Here is a 26,450-nt window from a genome sequence, read left to right on the forward strand (position 1 = left end):
ATGATCTTAAGCCATTAGCAGTCTGTGGGCTAACGACAGAGAGATACCAAGTTCACCTCCTGCAAAGGTGTCGTGCTAGCCATTCCTGACTGATCTTTGTATAACCTGTTCTTAAAATCCTACCTAAATGGACTTTCCACATCATCCCTGGGGGAACTAGATGGTGTTTAGCACAAACCATTTCATGACATAAACTTGTGCCACTGGGCTTATATAATACACAGGATAATAAATGTTAACCTTTGAAGTGAAGAAGAGACATGCTATTGTAAAATATTCTTCAAGGCCAAAGAAGAATAAAAAGCCCTATTAATTTATTGATCCTGAAATTACAAACCAATTTGCGAAGAGGCTTAAAAGTATTCTGAGCTGTTTACCCAGTGTTTTGTAAGCTAATTAATTAGGATGTTAATGCTGCTATCTGACACTGAAATGAGCATGTTTAGATTCTGGTTTCTGATCAATCGCTGCAAAGCTTAAATGGCTAATGAAAAATCAGAAGTGAGGCTGTTTCTAAACTTATTCCTAAGTGCTGGGTATGGATCAGATTTGAGCTACTTTTATGACAACTTCAATGCTTTATTCATTTGTCATTTTCTTCCATTTCTTTCAAAAGAAAATCAGAAAATGCAGGTTTTGCCATGTTTCATAATTGAATATTTCAATTAGCAGCCTGGCAAACTGATTCTGGGATTAACATCTGCCCTTTTACTGTGGTTAGGCAGGGGTGAGGGATCAGGGAGTGTCTATAATGCAGATCTTTTAGAGATTTACATTTGTTTTTGACTTGGGCCCATCCTCTTTAATATCTTTATTGATGATTTGGACAAGGGAATTGAGTGCACCCTCAGTAAGTTTGCAGACGACATCAAGCTGGGGGAAAATGTCGATCTGCCAGAGGGTAGGAAGGCCCTGCAGAGGGACCTGGACAGGATGGGTCGATGGGCAGAGGCCAATGGATGAGGTTCCACATGGCTAAGTGCCGGGACCTGCACTTTGGTCACAACACCCCATGCAGTGCTACAGGCTTGGGGGAGAGTGGCTGGAAAGCTGTGCAGAGGAAAGACATCTGGGGAAAGAAGCTGGTGAAGGGCCTGTAGCACAAGTCCTGTGAGGAACAGCTGAGGGAGCTGGGGTTGTTTAGTCTGGAGAAGAGGAGGCTCAGGGGAGACCTTACTGCTCTTTACAACTGCCTGAAAGGAAGGTGTGGGGAGCTGGGGGTCAGCCTCTTCTCACAGGTAACTAGTGATAGGTCTAGAGGTAATGGCCTCAAGTTGTGCCAGAGGAGGTTCAGATTGGGAATTAGCAGACATTTCTTCTCAGAAAGGGCAGTCAGGCATTAGGACGGGCTGCCCAGGGAGGTGGTGGAGTCACCATCCCTGGGGGTGTTTAGGGAAACGTTGGATGTGGCACTTAGGGACATGGTTTAGTGGGTGACATTGGTAGTAGGGGGATGGTTGGACCAGATGATCTTGGAGGTCTTTTCCAACCTTAATGATTCTATGGTTCTATGATTCTATGAATATCCACATAAGAGGTGGCTGATGATGGTTTTTGTGTTCCTAAGACAAGCAGGTGCACAAATCCTTCAGCATTTGTAAATACAATGGATCAAAATTTTCTCTTCCTATTAGAGTATTTCAGTCCTGAAATACTTGTAGAATACCCTGATAAATTTTTGACATCATACATTGTGCACAAAACACCACTTAGAGATAAAAATGGTGTCTGTATTGTACCGTTACAATAACAGTTACCCTGTGTGATTGCTAGCAACATGGGTGGGGACAGAACAGCAGCCTTGGAGATCCTTCACAGGATGACAGATAATGCGGACAGCTTAGAGGGAGGCTTAAAGATGACAAGTAAATCACAATTTCTTTGCTTCCTCCTCTTCCCCCTAGTACCTCTGCATTGAGCTCTTGAGGTTTTGGAGACAGTTTTCATAAAATACCGCATTCATACAAAGGCAGAGATGTTGCACACCTGATATGGGACCTCTGATTACACCTGGAGGTGTAACAGTAGTGCATAAGGATGACCATTTGCACACCTAGCTCCAGAGATGCAGATGCAAATCAGGCTCAATTTATTTGCACACATTTCATAATCTGCTTTATTTGGTTCATAGACCGGGCACTGTAAACACTATGACATTTACAGTACTTTTTCCTCCGATGGTTTTCTTTGAAACAACTGGCTCCATTTTATAAGAGCCTGGAGTAGACTGTGAGTCTTAAAGAATCCAACCAGTTTGAGAATTGCTGGCGAGATACAGGACATAAATAGTGACTTTTCATATTATATTTTGCTGCCATTCAGGTGAGATTTAGTTAGTTACTTAAACTTTGTAGCAAACAGATTTGTGTGTGTGTGTGTGTGTCTATCCAAATATAATACTGCTATCTATGCTGTGGGCAAAGCTCTCACCTGTAGTCTGAGTTCATTTTCAAAGAAATAAATCTGTTACTTAGATGGGTGATGTGTTAAAAGATACAGGTGGCCTGTGAATTCTCCAAGTGAGGAGGAAACACTTGAGAGGTTTTAAACTACTAAATGACAAAGAAGATGTATAAATAGTGGCTTGTAGTGGTATTAAAAAGCTTCACCTACATAGAAAGCAGGGCAATATTTACTGTAAGTAATAAATATTTGTAATTGTTATGTGGTGCTTTTCAAATTATATTTCATGTCTAGTTTTATTTTGAGCTATTTTTTAAAACTTCAGTTCCTCATAAAAACAAGTTGTATAGCTTATGGTATTACTCCAGCAAAATGATTTCCATAAATAAAGCAAGAAGCAATAGAAGGGAACATATATAAAGATTAATGCATCAGACTTTTAAGCTTACACTGACTAACAATAATTTCTAAGACTTAAGTTATTGGGAAAGAAATCTCTCATATGGAAACAGGCAACAAATCCAAAACTACCTGAGCAGCATGGGCAATTTACTTACCTTCCACTTAAAGAACTGTATTTTTATAGCCATTTTCCCTGAGCTTATTGATTTCTTATGCAATTTTCTCCTAAGACAGAGAGCGGCTAGATTTAGCACACAAATGGATGTAGACAGTAATTAATGGTTGTGCTGTTTGTCAACCTAATGCAGCCGGTGAGAGCTGCTGTGGGCTCCCCCGTGCAGGATGGGAAGGGGAGTGTTCCCTTCCTGCAAAACCGCGTGAGGTGGTGAGCAGGCAGCCATGGAGCAGGGCACACATTAACTTCAACACTCACCTCTCAAAAAGCAATGGCAGAGCTGCTTCTTCCAATTGGGTCGGGATAAGATATGCATGTACAGACACAGGCAGTTAACGTTTCCTTCTTTAAAAAAAAGAAAAGAGATTGCATTGCAATCAGATGCAGCTGGAAAACAGCACCTTACCTTCTATCACTTTCAAATTAATTTCCATAGAATTGCCTTTGGAACAAACAGGTGAAGAAACTGGAATGAAATTTAAAGTCATTTTGCTAATTAAATGCGGATAACAACCTTGCTGTTAAGCCCTAGATGCTGCAACCACAAAGAGTAACCAACATAGGCTGCGTCCCAGTTAGCATCTGTAGCATGTAGAAACCAAGTACTGTCACTTTCTTTTGGAAATTTCAGCTTCATATCTTCCTATGGTGAAAATAATAGCACAGTCCACAAGGAATCATCTTAGACTCACTTTAGACAGAAATATGTAGAGAATAGGGGCCTAAATTATTAATATATCATCCTTAAATAATGTAAAGATTACAGAATAATAAATAGTAATATCAGGAAAGAGAAACTGGAAACATCACAAAGATATTTAAAGAACAATACAAATATGAATCCAGGGCAAAAATTTGACTCAGTTTTTATTTCATTCTGGCTTATGACTCTTCTCTTACAAAGGGGCAGACCAACCTGCAAAACAAGATTCGAGTAAACTTCTGTGTTTGGAAGGCACTGCCAATTAACAAACTGACACTCTTTTGGAAAGTAGCCATCCTATCTAAGCATGATATAGTTGTATCAACTAATGTGCATATTATCAGTAAAGCAGATGTGGGAAAGGCTCTGCTACAAACTCATTAAGCATTACACGAACTGAACACTTTACTGGGATTCTTTTACTGTACGTAGAATAACAGAGATGTCAGTGCCGTGGCTCTGCAGACTGGAAAATGATAATTATTTAATGACCTCCAGTGCCAGTAAGCGAGGCACTAATGATCACCATCTTTTGCTTTCTGCTTAAAAAATACTCAGTATAGTTGACAATCATTAAAACAAGCCAGAATCAAAACTGACATCTCGCGAACAAGCTACATGTGTTTTAAAACAACAGCCTGGAAATATTGGAGATAAGATGCAACCTTTCACCCTTCAGATCTACCTACATTAAATCTTTTTCTTGATTTCTGCTGCCTTGCTATTTTCTCTGTCACTGCGTGGTGATCCCTGTTGATGGGTAATAATGCTGTGCACAGCATCTCAGGCTAGAGAAGCATAGTTGAGTAGGTACAGTTCCCAAACAACATACCTTATTAAAGGGTAAACTGATGATCAGAAATCCTTACAAGAATGCTTGGTTAGAAATAAATCATGAAGGGGAATCTGGAAATTCAGCTGTTCACAGTAAATTTCAACACTGTGAAATACACAGATGCAGAGCTGATGGGGAAGCTGCCTTGACATTCTCAGAAACCTGATTTCTTATTTTCGCTGTCCTTGTTTCTGTCAGCTGCTTTGCATGTTGTGTTATTTTTGGAACAAGTTTTTTTTTTTTTTTTTTTTCCTAGGGACTTCAGAAAGCCTTCATCCATGGCTCGCAGTTTGCACAGCCTCTGTTTACAGTTTGCAGGTGAAAAAGTTGCCAATTTGCAGCACAGAGCTTTGCTTCGCTCTTGATTACAACAAGTGCACTTTGCAGAGCGTAATGACGCTGATGTCTTTGGCTGGCACATAGCATCACTGAGGGAAGTTTTGCAGGCAGCTGAGTACCTGCTCTGAGACATCGAGGCCCTGAGCATGCTGCAGAATTGAGCCTCTAATGAGGCGTGCCTTTTGCATGCTTTTTCAAAGTAAATCAGTTTGTCTGCAGAGTGTAAGGAAGGCACCCAGGAGCCAGACACAGTGCAATTAGAGAACAATTCTGAAATGCGTGTCTTGTGTTGGCATTGTAATGCTGTTCAATCCAGAGAGGAAGATGTCCAGAGCTCTGACTTTTATGGGCCTTTGGTTCAAGGGGCAGCGTGTGGGTAGCTCCTGCTTCTTGAACCGCCTCTAGGAGCCCTGAGGCTCTTCTAATTTATTCAAGCGGCTTTGCAGGCAGCTTTGCCCTCTTGCTCCCCTTCCCCACACTCAAGAACCCATGTTTCCTGAAATGATTAAAATTTTTGTATGTGGAAGATGACTCTTTGGCCTTGTTCTTGCACACAAATGCAAAAGCAACACTGGTCAGCATCACTATGGGACAGAGTGTATACCAGCAGAAGTTACAGCCATGAGGGAACGCAGCAGCTCTGAAGTAAGATTCAGGAAGGTTTTAGTTTGCAGGAGTCTGGTAGAAAAAGGCACCCTTCTGGCATGGACTACGAAGACAGTTCCTGTAACGGCCGTGTGGACAACCTTGACAGGAAAACAAACATTGCCTAGCAAGACAACCATGTGTATTGTTTTCTGCAGAAAAGTCCTCTGTGAAAAATCATTCCTTGATTTGGGACCTCATTGTACAAAAATATGGAAAGTTAGATTGAGTGAAGGTCTTTTATCCTCACCTGGATGAAGCATATGAAAAAAGAGAACGTGTTTTATTTGTACTCATGTCCAGTACTGCTGTTCTGGTGTTTTATATTTGTGTACATTTGGCTTCCTTCTAATGAAGAAAAACTAAATGAATATTGACTGTTTGAAATGCATATTGTCCTGATACAAAGGCTCTTCTCACTATGATAAAAGATGCTTGAAATACCTCCCGTGTGATATCTATCAGAATAATAAATTCTGAGGTTTTGATACCCATAATCCTTTTCTAAAAGAAAGCGGAGAGCTTTTGCAATTTTTCTCTGATAAAACTCATCAATCATACTGGTTTCAACTGTATAATCTCTCATTATTGCACTGTGAATTTATTTCCTGTAGTTCCATTGCATCTTGGTGTTTTGCACATGCACTCTCTGTCCCTAGAAGATTTATGCATATAGTTCTTGACCTTCACAATAGGGTAACAGGTATTTAAGTCAAATTATTTTAAGTAAACATTACAAGTCACCATTTGCCACTTATTGATTGGGAGTCAGATAAAGCAGGTGTTTGTAGGGTTGTAAATTGTGTTTAAACCTTCAATAAGGTAACAAATCATGTCATGCATATGAGTGGTTCAACCGTGTGAATATCAAACAAATGTCCTGACCAGAAAAGAGAAGAGTGTGTCTGTTCTACGTGTTACAATTCAAGAGGTATGTCTAACCAAAGCGAAATTGGGATTCTCCACAAATTGTTAGTTTCTTTTAGGAAATAAGACATGTTTCAACTCAGTTTAAAGTTATATTTCTTGGGAGGTGAAAAGGTATGGTTTGGCTGTAACCTCAAAACCCAGCCAGAACTGCTTTTCCAGCTGTGTGGCTAAGAAAGTTAGAAAACTTCATGCATTTGCAGGTGCTGGTAGCATCAGCTGGGTTTCTGGGCTCTATCTTGATCATTATTCTTTCTTGGATACAACACTTTCAATATGCACGTGTGATGAGTTAACCTTGGCCAGCAGCCAGACACCCACCCAGCTGCTCTGTTACTACTCCTCCTCGGTAGGACATGGTGAGAAGATAGGATGAAAAAGCTCATGGGTTGAGATAGAGACAGGGAGACACTTATCGATTACCATCATGGGGAAAAAAAAAAAGACTCGAATTGGATTCATTTATTGTCAATAAATATAGACTTAGAGAATGAGAAACAAAGACAAAATTAAAACAATTAAAACAATATCTCCCCCTGCTCACTTTTTCCTAGGCTCAACTTCACTTCTTCACTCCCAGCTCCTCTAGCTCTCCCCTCCTTGAGAGATAGAGAGGGGTGGGGGCTGCCAACACCTTGCCACCTACACCCAATGTGAGAATATGCACAATTTTCTTACACTGCCTTCCTTTAGATGGGATCAGGATATTTTAAAGTATTCTATTCCTGCCGTGGTAGAGGTTGAGGTTTTTCTACCTACAGCACATTCTTTGTAATTTCTTATTGTAGTTAATTTTGCGAACAGTGTTGAGCTCGGGTTTCAGATTGGCTTGTATGGTTTGTTGAACACCCTACAGTTAGCAATTTTGCCCTTAAGACCATTGCAGTCATTGCCAGCCTACCTAGAAATGTGTTCAGGCAGGATGCACAAAAGCAGTACAAAGGTCAGGAGGCTGCTTTTGGCATTAGCATTTGCTTTTCCCCTCCTGTTTTTGTCTGCTCTGAAGCACTGCTCCCTCCTCAGTGATGCTACCTTTAATTGCAAACTATTATTGATGTATGTTTTCAACTTTGTAGTTCAGGTGATTAAGAAGTACAGTCTTAAGCTCATGTTTCCCCGCTTTACAATTAAGCATGGACCTAGGGCCAGATATGGAAGACCTGTGTTTGAAACTGTATGTCTTTATTTGTGGACAGTTTTTTTTTTTTTTTTTTTTTTTTTTGGTGGACAGATTAAACTACATATCAATATTTGCTTACTCTGGTACTTGATTAATGCACTACAAGCAGATTGTAGAATCATGTTTTGTATAGGTTTTTCAAGAGTTGGTTAATTTGTTTACCTTTGAAGGTACTTGCCCATTAGATTGAATGTACATAAAATAAATCATCTGAACAGTGATTAAAAAGAAAGCATATTTAACCACCATATCATATAATTAAGACCAATCATTTCTGTAGAATTACTGGACTGTGGTGGATGGTAAGAGCAATTCCTACCTTAACAGCCTGCAAAAGTGGAAGCACTGTAACGATATCAGATGAATATCCTGTATCAGATGAATATCCTGTAGGAGATCACTAAGCACCACGTCTTGTCCATAGCTGTGGACACTGTGTAATGGAGGCTCTCCATCTTGTTATGCTACACCTAATGCGTTGAAGTGATCCCATCTTGGAAGTGATGACGAGGCACCTGAAAGCCAGCTCACTGCTGGGAAGCTCTTTCTAGTTCCCAAAGACACTACGTACAGGGGGTTGTGTACCAAGCCCCTCTTCAGTTTCTGTGCAAGATTCAGTAGCAATAAACTCTCCCTGATGAAAAGACCCTGAATGTATCTGCCTTGTAGATCACAATATCAGTCATTTTTGAGGGATGATCATTTGTTCCCTGGTGCTGTAGTAAGGGAGTCCCAAAGGAAGCTGGTCAATACCCATTGTATGCTCCACTCACTTGCCTTTTTTTTTTTTTTCCCCCAAACGCTGTAAACCTGTAATGTCCTCTTTTACAGAATCTAATTTGTGACCTACTATAAGGGGCACTATCTCATTAATCAGTGAAAGCAGAAACAACATGTCAAGCTCATAAAAAATTATGGATCTGACTTGCTAACAATCATATCTCTCTTGACAAATAAGGCGTATAGTTGTTTGTCAAGGCCTTTGAGAAAAAGCCACTGAATGTAATTAAGGATCTGGCATGGCTGCTTTTATGCTGTAGCTGGTACAGCACTGGCTGCACAATGAAGACAAAAGTTCTAATTCCCCTTTGGACTTTCTCTGCACTATCAATGCAATTTACATCAATAACTGCTACTGTACAGGGAACGGCTCTTGAAAGGTCTCCTTGGCTCCAGTGGGTGTTGAGGATGCTCAGGGCTTTGAAGGGCAGCAGGAAACAAAAGATTTGTTTCATTTAGTTATTTCTATATTTAGAAATAAGGACATGGAGTAAACCACACCAGAATATAGTAAAGAGACAAGTATGCAAAGACAGAAGAACTGAGCTGAAGCAAAGCATGTGTATTGTTTTAGGTCCCTGGCCTCCTCTCTTATCTGTTTTGGGCACCCGGTATTGTACAAATCTCAGTGGCTTTCTAAGACCCTTTCCATCACATGCAATTTGTGCTGTTTTATTTTTATGCTTTAGTATAGCATATTGACTGTTATACAAACTGCACCAATTAATAAGAAACCCCGCCCCCAAAAAAAGAAGTCCATATCATTTTAACCTTATCCTCTATTTCTGCATCTTGCCCCAAATACTTTACTGTGAGAATAATGAACTAAATATGACTCTTGTTTTCTCTCCTCAAATAAGTCCTTGGTAAATACTTGATCGGTTTTTCTGGCATGGAGCAAGATGTCAGCCATAGACCAAGTACAATACAAGGACATCACGCAAGAAGGCTGCAGTATAGATGGGACAAATAAGAGAATTTAAGGTTGTAACAAATGGGCAGTGATCTGCAAAACAGAGCCTTAAGATGTCAGTCACAAATAGTTCACGTCCTTTTTTCTCCATTCACTATACTTCACCCTTTCAGTTCTCTCTCCAAAACGACTACGTTCCATGCCCAGATTTACAGCTCTGAAAAGTATGAATAATCCTGCATAGTATTTGGCACCGTCTGATGTATATACCTGTAAGAGTAGGGCTCTATAAATAATAACCTGTGCAGCTACCTCAGAATGTCAGTTCGTTTAATGAGACACATGTGACAATCCTGCATGCTTTGCAGAGCGTGTCTAGAAGGAACATCTTCTTGTCAGCACGGCAAAAATATCTGTGTCTTCCAGCAGTGTGAGTCTGCTCCAGCCTGGCACTATTTCAAAGAAGAGAACCAGTGAAAAGATTGTGTTTCTAAACAAAATACACCTGAAACAATCACCTCCTTTGAGGTTCTGTCACGCCATGTTGTGCTGTCACATCACACTGCTGACAAAACTCGTTACATCAGATAATGTCTGACATGACCGAAAGAAAACCCTTATACAACATATGCTAACAGGGCTGGATTATGTCTTTTTTTTTTTTTTTTTTCTTCCAAAAAGAGAATGTGCTGTCTTTAAGACTGTTGCTGTGCTCACTTGTCTAGCCTGCATTTGTCTGTAAAACACTGACTTGGAGTAGTCACACATTCTCAAGGATGCCGGGCTTTGGCTTTGTTTATTTCTCCTTTCATTCTGGGCATCTAGTTTTGTTTCTTTTTTTTTTTTTTTTAAAAAAAAAAAAAAAAAAGCTTTTATTAAGTAACTGCATCAAGGGTCCATGGCTGAGAGAAAGATGACAAGCCCTCAGAGAACATACCAGCCATGTATTGTGGAGTTATGTGCAGTGTGAGGCAGACAGGGTCTTTCGGGGATGCATTGTGAGTGGGACACGGAGCTGGCATTTGTGTATATGTAGAAAGTATATAAAATGAAATATATAATATAGATATATTCTTACATTGAGGAAGAATCAGGATAGGCATTTAATTCAAGTTTTTGCACAACAACAGGCCAAAGCATCTCTAACGTTTGCAGGTCCAAAAATTTGAGTTAGTATTTTTTCTATTACAGGTACCCATGCAAACTAGACTCCAAGTTAATGGAGCAACTCAGCTGTGTAAACTGTTCCCATGTAGCTCCCATGTTCACTTAAAACAGTTGTGTGGTTCATTTCCAACTTACTCCCCCCCATTGCCAGCATCACGCATAAAAAAGGATGGGTATATTTTTATTCTTTTTCTGGTAGTAAAGACTTCAGTATTCAGGTTATCTGTGTGTATGTGTGTGTGTGCAGCCATTGACGGATAGAAATATATATATGTATAATTTTTTTTTTCAGAGATGCTAGTAATGAAATAATTGCAGAAGTTGGAGACAGGCAAAATCCCTAAACCATGAGACCTCCATTAAAGGTGAAAGAATTACATCAATTAAAATCACTGAAATTGATGTAGCTTCTGTTTCCATCCACTGGCAGCATTTTGCAATGTCTTCTTATATTAGCTTAAAGAAACATCTGATGTCCTATATTTTTCTTTCTTGTAAGTATTCATAAACCCAAATTTATCATTTTATAATCTTTTCATGGATAAATTAATTCTAGACTAATTTCTAGACTTGACATTTGACTGATTTTAATAGCTGCATTCAGAATCATGGCAAAGATTTTGCACATGTGCAATTGCCCCAGTGGGTCCAGGAAGCACCGAAACTAATGCAACCACACCAAAACTGCCCAGGCACAGCAAATCTAACACATCCTTGCTGCCCTCACCTGGCTCAGGTCACTTGAACAGGGCTAGCAACTTGTCCACACCCTGCTCAGGTAGTTTTTAGGGAAACTCTGCAGAGTTTTTTAGAGAAACTCTGCAGAAACTGTTCATAAGGTGTGCCAAGATAAAGTAAATTAAAGTACTTACCCATTAAAGGATCCAAACTTATCCATAAATTAAAGTACATTAAAGTACTTATCCATTCTGTGAGTATCCCATTTTGTGATTTACCTGTTACAGTGTAAACCATAAGCAGCCAAGCTTCTGTCTTTCTGAGTCATCCGTTACTCTAAAGCAAGTGCACTTTTAATGAAACTCAGCACAGTACACTCAGTGGTTTCATCGTTCTTTCATATAATTCATCATTCTTCTATATAATTTATTAGTCTTTCATGTAAACCGTTAGGTTCAGTTGAGCCAGTCATACCAGATGTCTTTCCTAACATGCTATTTTAATTTTTCTTTTCCTTGCATAGGATCCTAGCATCAGTATAAAAGCAGTCTTTCAGTGTGGGATAAAAATTGGCTGTGCTTCAAAATTCTGTTGCAGCAGTGAGTAAATCATGTAATCATTTTATGCCTCAGGACTTCATCTGTAAGATGGTAATACTTCTGCTGCTATGGGGTGGGAGGAAGTATTGCGAGGATAAACCCACAAATGTTTGGAATGCAATGGGAAGTTGAAATTAGAAATGTTAGGAAAGATCTTACTACCAGTAAGTAGCTATAAGGGGAATCCTTGGTGGAGATACAAAAGTTCTGTGGAATTAATTCAGGTTAAGGACAGTGTAAAACAGCTTTGAAAAGTAGCCTGGCTTTTGTTTCTTTTGTTTGTGCAAAACTCCGTATGTGATAAAGAAAAAAAAAAAAAGAAAAAAAAGCATGGGTCACTGGGATGTTGTGTACTTGGTATCTCCTCAGACACTGAGCTTGGATGTGGTTCTTTAAGGGGCCAAGTTCAGCCCTATTCTCCTCAATGTATGTTAAAACTTTGGAATAACGTACAACATTGTTGTTTAATGACTCTGGTGTTTCCTTACAGATCTGTTCATGAGTTTAATCAGTGGGTCAAACCACAAGATGGAGTTTGTGCAGTTTGTCAGCGAGAGTTGTGCTTTGGTTGGATGCCAGCATTGTCAAAATCATTTAATGCTGTGTTAGGAGAAGGAGGATATTAGCGTTCACACTCCCAATTTGAGCTTGCAAGTGTCAGACATTAAGAGAAATTGCAGTAAAATACACTGTGCTAGGAAAAGTAAAATAAAAAGTTCTGGCTAAGGAGCTAGCCTGGATGGAATTCACTGTGTTTGCTGGGAAATGATGTCCGAGATGGAGCTGAAATGTCACAAATTTGTTTTATTGCTTCTTGGAACTGTCTTTGTTTAAAGTTCCTAATTTGTGCATTAGCATTTTGTTTCAGAGAGAAAGTGAGAAAGGGGAAAATGATGTGACAGGTTTAATTATATTTAAGAGAATATATAGGAGATGAAAGCCAAAGAGATAAAAGCTGCAGCTACTGTATGGGCTGGAATTTTCTCCTGAATCATAAACACCCTTAACTATAGCGCTCCAGAGGCAGCTGCCCTGAATGCAGGACAGTCACAGCTGAAATGGAAATCTTCTGTTACAGTGTTTTATGACCTGCATTGCCTGCTGTTGGCTAGCCCCATACTTACGCAGGCACCAAAATGTCTGGGAGCATTCACAAGAAAACAGTAAACCAAACAGTGCCGCCTAGGTCAGTGGCTCTAAAATAACCCCCTGTGGGCTGTATCGCTCTGAGCTGTTTGCAGAGATGGCAGCTGACCGTGGGCCAAGAAAAATCAATCTTGTATCAACAGATGTAATCAGAACCCCTATGGTGGTAATGACTCTGTCACAGTTTTCATTAGCTGGGAATGCTTTCGTTGTGCGAAGAACGGGTCCTTCCCCCCACATCACCTTTTTATTGGTGCTGTGTGTTATATGACCAAACCAAAGTTATCAGACTGCTACATCTCCCTTCTGAAAGCCGATACTTCATAAAGGGAGCATAAGCCAAAGCAAGACTCTGTCAATATTTTAACCAAAGATGCAATTCCACAGTTTTCGCTTCTGCTGGCTTGCCCTAACTCCATGAATCTTATGCTCTGCTTTTCTTAAAGCAGTGATGTTGTATTCTCCCTCCTCAGAGAAATAACAGAGGTCCCTTGCTGCTCCCCGAGAAGCTGGTCACCCCTCCGTACCACACCAGCCCTCCAGTCCTCTAGGCTCAGTGTTCCTCTGTCTCTGTTTTCTAATGGAAGTTTTGTGTCTTGACGAAGAGCATGGTAGGAAGTCTGTTGTCTCTGCTACCAAGACCTTAGGTTTGGGAGCATTTGGTTAGATGGAAAGAATGAGTATTTTTCTCGGGGTGTAGAAGTCAGGTGCTCAGTGTGATCCATTTACTTTTTCAGGGGGATGTATCTGTTGTTGCATGTGAGTGAGTAAAGCTGCTATGAGAAACCAGTTTGTATTCAGTGTTTCCTGAGGTCACTTAGAAGTAGCTTAGAACTGAGCTCCTTTCCAGGCTCTCCTCTCCAGACACAGGGCTGTTCAGGTAGCTCAGTCATTTCATCACACATTTGAAAAGCCAAACCAGGAGGAGGAAATCGAAATTCTCATAATTATCTTAGTTCTGTCCTGACCTAGAAGGAGCCTTCACACTAGCGAGCAGAGGTGCATTTTATTTATTTGTTTATTTATTTCCTACTGATGTTTATATATACCTAAATTGTGAATACACATACTTGTAAGTGCTGTCGCATCCATATCACTCACACAATCACTTAAAATCTCTACACTGAGATTGAATGTCCTTTTTTCACACAGCAGGTTATATCCACCAGGAGTAACAATATTGTTGCAGAAGCTATTCTTTATAGCTTACTGGGCACTGGGGGCGTATTAAACTAGCCATTTAATAAGACTTTTATGTTTCTGGGAGTTATTTGCATGTGTGGGCAGTGAGAAGAGGGCATCAGAGCTGCACAGAGAGCCGTGGTACACACAGGTAGAGCAGCTTGCATAAACCACCACATCAAGGCTCACAGGCATATGGATTTGTTACTACAAGTTAAACTGGCTCACGTGGAGCAAAATGAAGCTGCATTATACTGAAGGATAAGCTTGCAAAAGTGTTCACGATGGTTCCAGTGGGGTCTGCATCAGAATCCACTGCTCACCCACTCAGGTAGCAATAAACCAGCAGAGACCACAACAAACTGGCCACAGGCAACCCGAGGTATACATGATGACCAGACTAGATGACCACAGATGCTTCTTCTCATTTTTCATTCTTGTCACACATGATACAGTAATTGTGTATAAATTTGGGTTAAGGTTTGTTCCCAAAGTTGGTGTTCATCCAGAATGTTCTGCGCTGTTTCTCAAAGGCTTTTTTTTTCTGTCCATGTTTATGCCCAGGGGAACTATCTAATCATTTGATTATAGATAACTGGGCAAGAAAATAAGGATCAATCTTTGTGATATTTTTAGTACTGCTTATTTACTGCAGTCATCCTAGAGATAGGCTGTTATATGGCATATCAATACCGCTGGTTGTGAAAGATGTGAAGGTGTGTGAAAATGAAAGCTCTAGGAGTTTTATGAAGTAGAACTGATAGGGATCACTTCCAGTATCAGACAAGAACATTTTTTACCCGTGATATTGGGAGACATTGAACAGAACTTAAGGAGCCTGTGGTACTTTTAATGTAGCTTTTCCAGACACTATTAGATAAAAACCTGGGTGCGCACACTTTGAGTTATAAAATATATGCTTCAGCCATACAGTAGATAAAAAGTGTGTCTGTGTGGATGAAATATATCAAACCACATTGTTTCTACAAGAAGACCATCCACATTTTTATAAGAGGATTTTTTTGGGTTACTTGGATCTAATCAACTGATAAAAGCAGATAGTCTTTTGAATAGGTTAGGACACACTTCATGCATATAGTATATACATTTTCCTCTGTACATCTAGTGCATTCACGTTGGGTAACTTCTGGAGTTCCAACTTTACATAGCAGTCTTAGCTCTAAGACGCAGCCCGAAAATTCAAAACAACATTTTAGCATCTCTAAAGCCCATACTATTTATTTTAAAGCCGTGTGAAAAAAATACATTTTCACAGTCTCTTTGGGGTTAACCTTCTGCAATCAGCACAAGCTTTTTGCCTGCCTCTCCCCTCACTGATGGCATCAAGAAGGCTAAGGCTTTGGATTTGTGTCAAATTTAGGAAAGACTTATCCTTTTTTTTTTTTTTCCTGAAGGTGTCAGAGGAGGTAAAATGATATTTCCAAGTTGTTTCCTATGGCAAGAATTCCCTTTCTCAAATGCCTTACTGGACATAGGGTGGGAGATAAGAGAAAGCCTGGAGTGTGGGGCCTCAGAGCAAGTGCCAGCAGAAGCCTCCATGGGGCTGCTTGGGCTTGGTATTTGTTGTTCCCAAGTCCACGGGGGCATATTGTCCAGTATTAAATCTAAAGCCCTTAAACCTCTTTATGACTGCCCAGCTGTTTTGCAGACACAGGCTCAAAAACTTAAAAGTCATGGTGCACAATGGGGATTTTCTAGCACAAATTAGATCCAAGCCAAGCCTTCAGTGGCTTGAGTGCATGGATATGATACTGGAGATGCCTAAAAAGCAATACACATGCTGCAGGAGATTCTCCTGAATGCAAATAGACAGGAATTAAATCTGGATTGCTCATACTTTTTCACATCTATTATAAGAAATCCATTAATCATATTTCCTAAAAACAAAGAGGGCCCACAAATTTATTATTTTGCATAAAGGCAAGAACTACTGAAAATAGCAGTGAAGTATCACTGCCACACTCCAAGCAATGAAAGTGGGAAAATTTCTAGTAAACCTTCTCCCTCCACTGCATTCTGACAAATCTATTAAATGGGGCCCTACCCCTAAATGTTTGAAATCCATACTCCATATGAGCTGAACAAATGTATGTCTGAAAGTATTGCATAAAACTTTTTTCTTAGAACAACAGTGTCAAAAATGGTGTTATAAAACAGCTTTAGTTCAATGACATTTCTCACACAGAAATTGTTTGAACAAAAAGTTTCCAGCCACTATAAAGGAAGAGGTGAATGCTTCAAGAAAAGGGGGCAAATTCTCCAATTAACCAGTGGAATTACAGCAAGAACACCTTTGTTTAAATAGATGCTGTCACAGCAAAAGATCATTAACTACAAACCACAGTAAGCTTTTTGTTTGCAAAGTATTCTTTCAGGTTATACTGGTCATCACGTATATTGTTGTGTATACAATTATATGCTCTGGTTTCATGCCAGGGGCAAGAATGTATGTTCTGTGTCAGCCTGAACTGGTGCTTTCACAACAGAAAGGACAGTGTGCCTGTGTGGGTTAAGGCAATGCCAGCTTCATCAAGACTAATAAACACGATGTACAGAGTTTTCATGGATGAAGAAAACATTCTGGGCACATGACTATCACAAGAAAATTAGATGCTAATGCAACATCAGATCATCATCTTTACGGAGACTGGGAGGTATAGATGTTTTTTTTTACACCTCCTTGCAGCATTCTGATTCTGTTGTAGCAATCCTTGGCATTCTTGGATAGACAGACTCTTTTAATGTCATGCAGAAATACCTTAGGTTTTATTATTACCATTCATTGATTAAGATTAGGTTATGAATGAACTAACTCTCATATTTCAAATGGTATGTGAGGACTTACAGCTGCAGAGGAGCTTCACTATGTCCTTTTGTTTTTAACATGTCTATCCTTCACAGTGCTGTGCAGGCATACCCATCATGTGGACATGAAGGTACAAGTCCCTGCTGGATAATGAGGGTGTAGGTTAGTGATATTTTCATATAGTCATATTTTTCTCATCCTCACATAGTTTTGCTACTTGTTCCCTCTTCTTCTGTCTGATCAATGGTGAGCTGAGGAGGTTCAAGTGTTGAACCGGTTGGGTCAAATACCTGTATCCTATGTCAAGCTTTTATTCATTGAGCAGTAGTCAGAATTAAACAAATGCCCCATCATGCCATCATGCATCTTAAATCTCATTAGTGGCAATAACCACTTCAGATTCTGGTAGTGTGCAGGCAGTGAAGGAGAGACACGGGTTCATGCTGATAGTTGAGCTATTTGCTCTACTCTACCCTGAACTATGTAGTTTCTGGGTAGTAACTATTAGAGCCATACATAGGTTCATCAAGGGATAACATCTCTGTGCTAATAAACAGTGTAAATGATAAATGTGCTACTCGGTGACTTTCTAGTAATTAAATTAATACCACTTTATACAAACTAAAAAGCAAAACCAGCATTCAGTGAAAGCAAGAAGGGCTTTCCTGGCTTCCCAGGAGAATGAGCTTTATACTACATGCTCTACTGGATCTTTGAGAAACTATGCAAAGCACTCCTGGTAAATCCTGACAGGCTTATCCAGCCTTTGTGATGGTCTCTTTCTCTGATAAGGAAGACAGTAGTTATCACAGGCCTGATATGGGTATAACACAGAAGAAAAAGAGCCTTTGCTGTACCTGAAGTCCTTCAGATAAAAAAATCTTCAGAATTCACAGAAAAAAAGAAGGCTGGCAGCAAGCACATTATTTGCTGATGGTTGAGTTTTTCAGAGTCATTTGGGCTTCTTGAGTAGATTCTTAGTAGATACATCTGAGTGTCTTCAGAAATATCTAAGAGAGATGGTAGCCAGCACAGGCCATTGAATAATTTCCATTCTGTTTTAAAGACAGTTCTTTTTCTATCTTCTGAGCCCTCACACTGTTCTCTGGCCACAGTTAGAACAGCTGTTGGACTAGAAATACATTAATGACTACAAAGGGATTTGCTTTTAGTGAGGGAAACACCTTACAGCATAGCTGTTTCCAGTGTTCCCCAGTCTGCTACAGAGTGGCATGAGGTGCATCATGACCAAAAGGACAGTACGAGGTCAGGGCATCCTGAGTACTGTAGGTAAGCTGAACATGTATTTTAAGGTGCTAACAAATCATCTGAGTCTCCATGATCAGAGTGTCATGGTTTTAATTAAATATCCTTTTCTTTAGAAAGCCAGTCTTTGGTAGTTCTAACATTCTCCGTGATTTAATTTTGAGGCAAATTTCTCTATAGTTCTCCTACTGTATCTGGAACAATTCAAAATAGTGATCAAACTGGCATCTCCTGCTGGTTAAGATGCCTCTGTGATAGGTTCTGGGACTGAATGCCATTCTTTTTTAAATGTTGGGCAATTACATGGCAATAAGTTAAATTTGAGAAATGCAGTGTGTGAAAATTAAAAAAAAAAAAAAAAGGCTTTATAATTGAAATAGAATAGGTAAAACAAAATGGTATTTTTACACTCAGGAGCAAATCATTAATGGTACTTAATATGAGTGAAAAACATTTTGAAGTGCATTATAAGAATCTACACTCGGGTGTTTGCGGTAGAGACAGAGATGTATTATTACTCATAGTTCCAGATGTTTCCTTGAAAGATGTTTTTCTTATTTCTTTCATTGTATTTAAGGGAAAAATGTTGAAAGACTGAATCATTACTGGCACAAAAATTTCTGTAGGACTAGTTGGAATCGTCAATACACTCAGTTATCTCATTAGCAGTCAGAAAACTGTTCCAGATGAAGAGGAGGCACCGGAGATGGATACTCCTTTTCCCACCCGGGGCAAACAGTGAAAATAAAATGAGCTGCAGTGGGAAAAAAAATGATTACTTACAAGAATGTGTCACAAAGTAATCCTTAAAAGTGCTGAAAATTCAGGAACCTTCTAGACATACATGACCTAGAAGCATCAGCCATGTTATAAATGCATTTAAGTTTTGGATAATAGGAAGGGAGATGGGTATTGAGTCAGCACTCACCAAAAGGCAAAGCAGATTCGGGGGCTCCTTCACTTTTCTTAGTGCTGCTAATGTGGCATCTTGGCAGGTTAGCCCTGACGAGAAGCATTAGGCATTTTATTTCAGGTCTCAGAATTGATGGAATGAGAATATTTATCTCTTTGTGTGTGTTTGTACCCATATATATTACTATATGAATATATATATATATATAAAACTATGTATAAAAGAGTTGACCTCATGGAAAAAAATGATGATTGCATTAGTGTTTTACTCCCACCGTGTTGCCCAAGCGATCAGCTGGTTCAGCAGCAATGTTTCAGTTTCTCTACACTCAGCATCAGCCCTTCTCATTTGACATTGCCAGCAGTTAACCCCCGTGCCCTGAGACACAGCCTCGCAGTGTTTGACGCAGAGATGTTCCTGCCAGCCTTAAGGCTATTTCTACCAAGGACTTTGGATGTGGTGTGGCCAAGGCTGGACGTGATGCTGGTCAGGGCTCAGGATTCTTGCTCTGCTGTTAACCTGCAGCATGGCCTTTAAGATGAGCGGTTCGGGTCCCTGTACTGCCCTTGCCTTTCCCACCTGTGTCCCTCCTGCCGGTTTAGATGGTGGGTCTGCTCATGGGCGCACTCAGGCTGCTGTACCAGCAGGGGTGCACATGGGCACAGCCTGCTCCTTTGTCAGGGCCTGCAGCTGCTAATGCAATACGAAGGGAGAACTCGTGACACTCTTTTCTGAGCTGTACTTTCACCTTCTGCATTATTTGCATTTAATTATACATTGGTAAATATGGAAATATCTACAATACTCCACAATAACGAAAACCAAGTGAATTGTTCACTAACACCTGAAGCTCTGGGCAGTTAATACTTCCCAGCCAGTGCTTGTGAAGTTGGACACTTACCTGCACAGTTAGACAAGGGAAGGTATAGTACCCATTACTTTATGAAAAGCCTTTGTTTGCTATTTTACAACTTGAGAAGTAGTCCTTCAAGGGAACTGTGACAAAATGTTTGTGAAGGACAACATGTAACCTCCTCAAGTTCAGTTTGAGTGTGGCGGCAAGGACCGGGGACAATAAGGATAGGCATCTCTGTTGTCACAGCAGCAACTTGAGGGCAGTCAGAGGCAGCAGCAGATGTTCAGCCATCTCTGTTTAATGATGTGCTCAACAAAGCCTCATCCAGTCCTGTAAAGTGCCTCCTGCAAGGCTTCTAAAGGAGGTACTGATTAAGAGGACTCTTTGTGATGTTTTGGCATCCCAAGAACCTAACTTCAATTGTTATATTTTATTTATATTTCATGTGATTATTTCATTAATTTTATAAAAAATTGCTGGCTTGAAGACCTGTAAATAAGAGGATTATGGATAATGGGAAAATAATTGTGTGCTTTGCCTGATTGTCATGAAGGTAAATGAACTGAACGCACAGACTATGGAGCATCTAAAACACAGATTCAGAGTTTTTAGCTTGTGCCTATTAATGCCAATAGCAAGAAAAGGCTCAAAACTCGCCCAGAGGCAGCAAAGCTGATATAAATTACCTCATTTTGGTAAAGAGCACAAGTAATGAAAGTCATTCACTTTTTTTTTTTTTTTTTAGTGAGCTTTCTATCCATCTAACAATTCTTCGTTTATTTTCTGCTTATAATTATCTTGTTAACTTGTGGTTTCCCTTCTTTTAACAGATATTCCTGTCTTCCTCAGCCAGGTTATTTGTACTTTTTTAAGGTCTCCCACTGCTCAGTGCTTATACTGTTTCTCATAAACCTCCTAGAACAGAACACCCTTTTCTGTTTGGTTTTAACAGGGGTGAATGTCAGTTGTACTTTTTTTCCTCTCTTTCATAAATAGAACCCATTTTATTGAAGGTTCCCTATGATGGAGGGAAATCCAGGCCAAAGTTGTCCATGAGCGTTGCATTCTTCACGCACAGATTGTGCTTGTTTGCTTGACTGTGGTAAGTTTGTGATTCTAAACCACCGTGGTCTTAATGCACAAATAGATAAGATTAAAACAAAGTCAAATAGCATGAGACTAAGTAAAAAACAAAACAAAACAAAAAAACCTTTCCTGACCGAATGAAAATTAGCAACATTTTCGTTTGGGTTTTTGTGCCATTTTATTGCTCTGTATAGAATGTTGCCTGCTTGAATACCATGCATTTAGATGATCCAAAATTAAGACTACCTTAAACATTCACGTTGAGATGAAGGTATTAAAGATACTAACTGTCAGAAAGATAGGACTGCTCTTACTCTTTTTTGCTTTTATTGATTCTGAATTTTATAATTGTCCATTATGATCCCAAATGTCTTTCTGCTACTTGGTAGCTCATTGATAGCTCATGTTAGCTCATTGTCACTAAGCAGCACAAGAGAAGGCAGAGCTGTGGTTCATAACAAGCTGCATCCTAGTACTGAAGTTGTACATGGTGCTTTGGTTTAAATCTAATCCACACTTCTGTCCGGTATATCCTCAGAACCTCTCGTGAACAATTTCTCCCTGGCTGTGAAGGAATAAAGTGCTAATTCTTTGTTTGAGTGGATTTGTTTGCCTTTTGTTGAATGGTTTGAAGATAGTTCATAGTTTGCAGATGTCTGAGAGCTAGGTGTTATGAGTGAAAACTAATTTTCTATAACAGTAAAGAGAGAAGAAAGCTCAGGCATCTAATGGATTTTAACATGGTTGATGCTTTTATGCACATTATGTACATTTAGATGTTGCAGTAGGGGCCTGGATTCAGTGATCCAGCAAATCAGCGAGTTCTGTACTGGAAGGGTTGTTTTACCTTACATTTTATATATTTTAATTCCTATTTCTCTACCTTACTTTTTGGTATGAAGTAGGAGGAGAAACTTTAGGAGATACAGGCTAAATCATTGTTAATTATATCTTTAAATCAAACTTAGATACCTGAAAGTTTGGAGACATTTATTGAGGCAGGCCTATAGCTAAATCTCACCACTTAAAGCTCACAGGAATAAGCTATTCCCAGAACCTTACCATAAGACATATCCTTGAGATTTGCATCTCTTTTCAGAAAAAGATTCATATGACATTTGGAATATCTTTTAAGCTTTTGGCGTATTATCTGACATGAGGGTTGGAACAAGCTGAAAATAAGGAGTCACATTTTTTTTCCTAACTCTTTCACTTACTTGCAGTTTGACCTTGAGCAAGTGACTCAGACAAATGCTTTAGGAGCTCTCTTTGATCTTGTGTTCATGGACTACTGTTTGTTCGGTTGTTTACCTAGAGAATCTATATGTCTTCTCTTTATATATAGCTTCTGAAAGGAAAGGAAAAGGAAACCACTGGTGTTTAATGCCTTTAGCAGCCAAACTGTATGGGACTCCCACCACCATTATTTTTAAAATTCTGCTTTAAACTCAGTGCCTGAGTTATGCCATCTCTAAGAGTGAGAAAAAAACATAGATCATAAATTGCTCATGATTCAACACTGAAAAAATATCACTGGAAGAAACCCAAAATATTATTTTATTTTAGGATTTCTGACTGGTCTGTATAAATCAGGGAATCTGAATTTTCATGAATGACAAATCTATCTTCCATTTTGCCTCCTACGAAAGGGAAAACTTTGGCATGTTCAAGTATGCCTTAAAGGCAATGCTGCCTTTGGGATCTCACATTACCATAATGATAAATGTGCTGTGTGTTGCTTGAAAATGCTATGTGCCAATGTGTCAGAATATGTTTTCCCTGCACACCTCTTGATTAGCATCTTATTTACATATTGGCAGGAAAAGGATTCCAAGAAAGACCTACAAAATAAAGTCTGTTTTAATATGGTCTCTTCTAAGGCCAACAAAAGCAGTTATCTGCTGGCATGTCTCTTAGAGGTAGTGGGGATGAGCTACATTTCTTGAAGAACTCAGGCGTGTTTCAGCAAACAGTAGTAGTAACAATACATTTTTCCATCTTATACAGGTATTGTATTTACTGTCTAATTCAGACTTAGTGCATTCCTTGGACAAAAGCACTTCCCCCCATTCCCTGATCTACCACAGGAAGTTTAGCTTTTGTAATAATGTGATCGGTTGGTAAATAACAAAGTATCTAATTCTAGTCTACTTTATCATTGGTTTCACCCTTTTTGGATGCAAAGTTTTAAAAAAATGTGGAAGAAAATTGTCAAAGCTTTTAACATCACTAATAATTTATTTCTTTTTGTGTTGTCATTGGTGGTGGTTGTTTGTTTTTTAAGTCATAGTACACCGATTTTTCTTTGTTTTGATTTTTAAAATAATTCCCACAGGTTACCTCATCAGCATGGATTTTCAGTATCTCACACTATTCAGAGGCTCTTTTTGTATCTACATCAGCTGTGGCAAGCATAAAAAATTGTATGCAGTAAAAAAAACCCACACTGGAATGGTAGTTGCTAATCTAGGTTACAGTTCATGGTATTTATATTCCTTTATATAAATTAAAGACACTCTTGATATTATAATTTATATTTTTGCACTGCTTATAAATACTTTGTATTAGAACCCCTTCAGGATTGTAGGGATTGTATGAGTGCATCACAAAACTACTACAGCCTGTTGAGTTCAGAGTCAAAATAAATTTCAATATACAGTATACAAATAATATAAACAGGTGGGAACCTGCAAAGAATGAATGGCCAAAACGATGGTGAGAATCATCCCACATTAAGAGATTAAACATTTTTGTAGCACCATGGAAAAAAATAAAAAGTATAATTTCACATCTGAGGATAGATGTGGAATAAGCTATTGAAAGTAGTCTTAGGTAAGGCAGACATTTTTCAGGAAGATGCTGCCTGTATAAAACATCTTTTATCAAAACTAGTGAAAGGAATGCTGTAGCCCTCGAGAAGTGAAATGATCAGAGCAGATGCGCACATTAACCATTTAGAGAAGCAAAAAGAGGTTGTATCTTAGAGTTGCTGTTGGGGCTTATGGACAAAAAAAAAAAAAGAAAGAAAAAAAGCAAAACTCAAAGCCCCACCAACCTTCTTTGAAGCAGGCATAGCCTGGATGCTGTGCATGGAAGTGCCAGAGTAGAGAAGAGCTAGAGGAAGGAGGGAGGTACTGGTCACCATCTTCTCAAAAGGGCACAATAGAGATTGAAGATAAAGATTAGATATTACGATATGTTCTTTCTGTGTTTGAGATGAAAGCTAGAAAAAGATGGGTCAGGGGAACAAACTAAAATAGCAGTTTAAAGGAAAGAGAACTTGAGAATAGAGATACAGGTTTCTGAAGCATTAAAATAGAGTTGGTAGATTAATTTGTTTTCATTGACTTTTACAAATGGCTCTGAGCAAAGAGTTGGTTCAGGCTATGATAAATATTATTTTGAATGTTACAATATAACGCACAGTAAACTAATATCCCCTCAAGCAGTGAATGTAAATAGAGTTGTTGATATTATATTTCTGGAGGTTGTGTTATTTTAATCAGCTCTATAGAGGACTGACTATCTCTGGGAAGTGCTGCTCTGATGTTGAATGTTACTGGCTCCTACTGGTGACTGTGATGTCTGAAATTAGAATAGTTCAGTTCAGAAAATCTGGAAAGCTGCCAGATCCAGCTGAACTCAGTGGATCAAATTCCGCTGTTTTTACACATGAGCAGCTGTGTTGACTTCATTAGGGTCTCATGTGTATAACAGAATACTTTCTTCTAATATGATTATATCAGGAAACTGGGATTCAGCTGTATCTAATTTATCATGGCATTAGTTATCAGTTTGCCTGCATCATACCTGTCAATAGTATTTCAAAATAAGAAAAGTAATAATGCCAGGAAGGAAAATAACTTTAGTAGACAGTGGATGGTTTGGAAAATGCGATAGATTAAACAGGCGAAAGAAGTGAAAAATTGATAAAAATGTCAAAGCGAAGAGCCAGGGCCAGACAGTGAGGCTTAACATCTCTGCTGCCCTCTCACTGATGGCCTGACTTAACAGCATGCTGAAGGATTTTAAATGCAGTAATAGCTGAAGCAGGGTCACTGCAGACTGCGGGTGGGATTTTTCAAGCACTGTCCCCAGACCTTGATGTCTTAGCTTTAACTTTTAGTGGGTGCACAGGTGGGCTAACCCTGTTTTTTTCTGAAGTGATGCTCAGAAGCGCAAGCTCTGGTGTATGTTTTCAGCCATGACGATGTGTTTTCTACCCTCTGTTGTGCTTCTGTAGTTTTTGCGCAAGCTAACTGTAGACAGCCAGTCTACGTAGATGGACTCTCATCTTGCATCATTAACAGGGCTGAGAACTCAACTTCAAGGAGCTCTTGCAAGAGCTGTTTTAAATTGATTATTGTGCTGTTCAGAGGCTCTAGTTACACAGCGCTCATTAGTGACAACTGAGGCACTGAATAAAGCAGACCTGTCAGACTTCCTGCCTTTGAAAAGACAGATAAATTAGTCTGGGCAGAGTGCCATGCTAGTCTGGTTATATTACTTGCAGTACTTGAACTAGCTCAGAGAGAGCTAGCTTGGGTATCCCTTCACAAGACGCTAGTATGCTGTCCAGATGTATCCCTCATGCAGACAAGCAGTTAATAACATTTTGAATTGCCTTTGCTTGTTCTGCTTCAATTAAAATGTTCTGGTAACTCCAAACAATAGGCTAAAAGTGTTATCTTTTGCTTTTTTTGTTAATGGCTGTGCTCAGAGGGAGGCCACTGATGCTAACCTACTGCAGTGAAAATGATGGGTGGCCTTCCCAGCTGGCATCATGGTTATTCGGTCAGGTTCTTCCTGAGGTGTTCTCGTTTGTCTTCCAGCCCTGGGGGGAGCACGGGACAGGATTGTAGATCCAGCCAGTATCAGCTAATGCAGAACGTGACATTGAAGGAAGAGAAGAAAGGGCAGTGGTCTTGCTGTTCTCTCTTGCAGACTGCAGCCAAACCCATCACAACTGAGTTGATGTAGAAGCTCTAGGACATATTTTACTCACCTTTCCATAGTCTGTACCTCCAGAAATTTTATAAAAATGTTAGCAACGGGTTAGTCATAGATTTCTAATTTGGCCAGAAAATGTACATACTCATTTACCCAGGCAATTGTAAAATAACCAAGTGAAATTTGTAAATGGAAATACAGTTTCTTAGTCTTCCCTTTCCACCTCTACTTCAGCATATAATTTCCTCCCCTTCTATACAATCGAAGTCTTTCACAGTAAAATCTTTCTCTTTTTCTCTTAAAATATGAGTGAAAAAATAATCCAAGAGGAGACACTTTCCAGCAACCTGAGCATGGGCCAGTGATTTGGATCATCAGAAGTTTGCACCAAGGCAGATAAATACTTTACACAGAGCAGAACATCCCCAGAAGGAGAGACCTACCCCCTCACAGAAGACCATTCACACAGAAGGTTGAC

The 26,450-nt window shown here is 39.4% G+C and overlaps 1 protein-coding gene and 1 long non-coding RNA gene across 2 annotated transcripts in view; one reads left to right on the plus strand and one right to left on the minus strand.

Annotated features, from left to right (window-relative positions):
• The window catches only part of LOC308193890 (uncharacterized protein), a 430,978-nt gene extending 422,416 nt beyond the window's left edge, over positions 1–8,562 (plus strand). Inside the window, exon 5 of the mRNA XM_080588988.1 lies at positions 4,775–8,562. The gene's annotated coding sequence lies outside the window, so the exon portion shown is untranslated. The remainder of the gene's footprint in view (positions 1–4,774) is intronic.
• Positions 1–26,450, minus strand: part of LOC308193891 — a 336,962-nt gene that overhangs the window by 7,761 nt on the left and 302,751 nt on the right. The window lies entirely within an intron of this gene.

Source organism: Anser brachyrhynchus (genome assembly GCF_964034855.1).
Source record: "Anser brachyrhynchus genome assembly, chromosome: 4".
Taxonomy (NCBI): Eukaryota; Metazoa; Chordata; class Aves; order Anseriformes; family Anatidae; genus Anser; species Anser brachyrhynchus.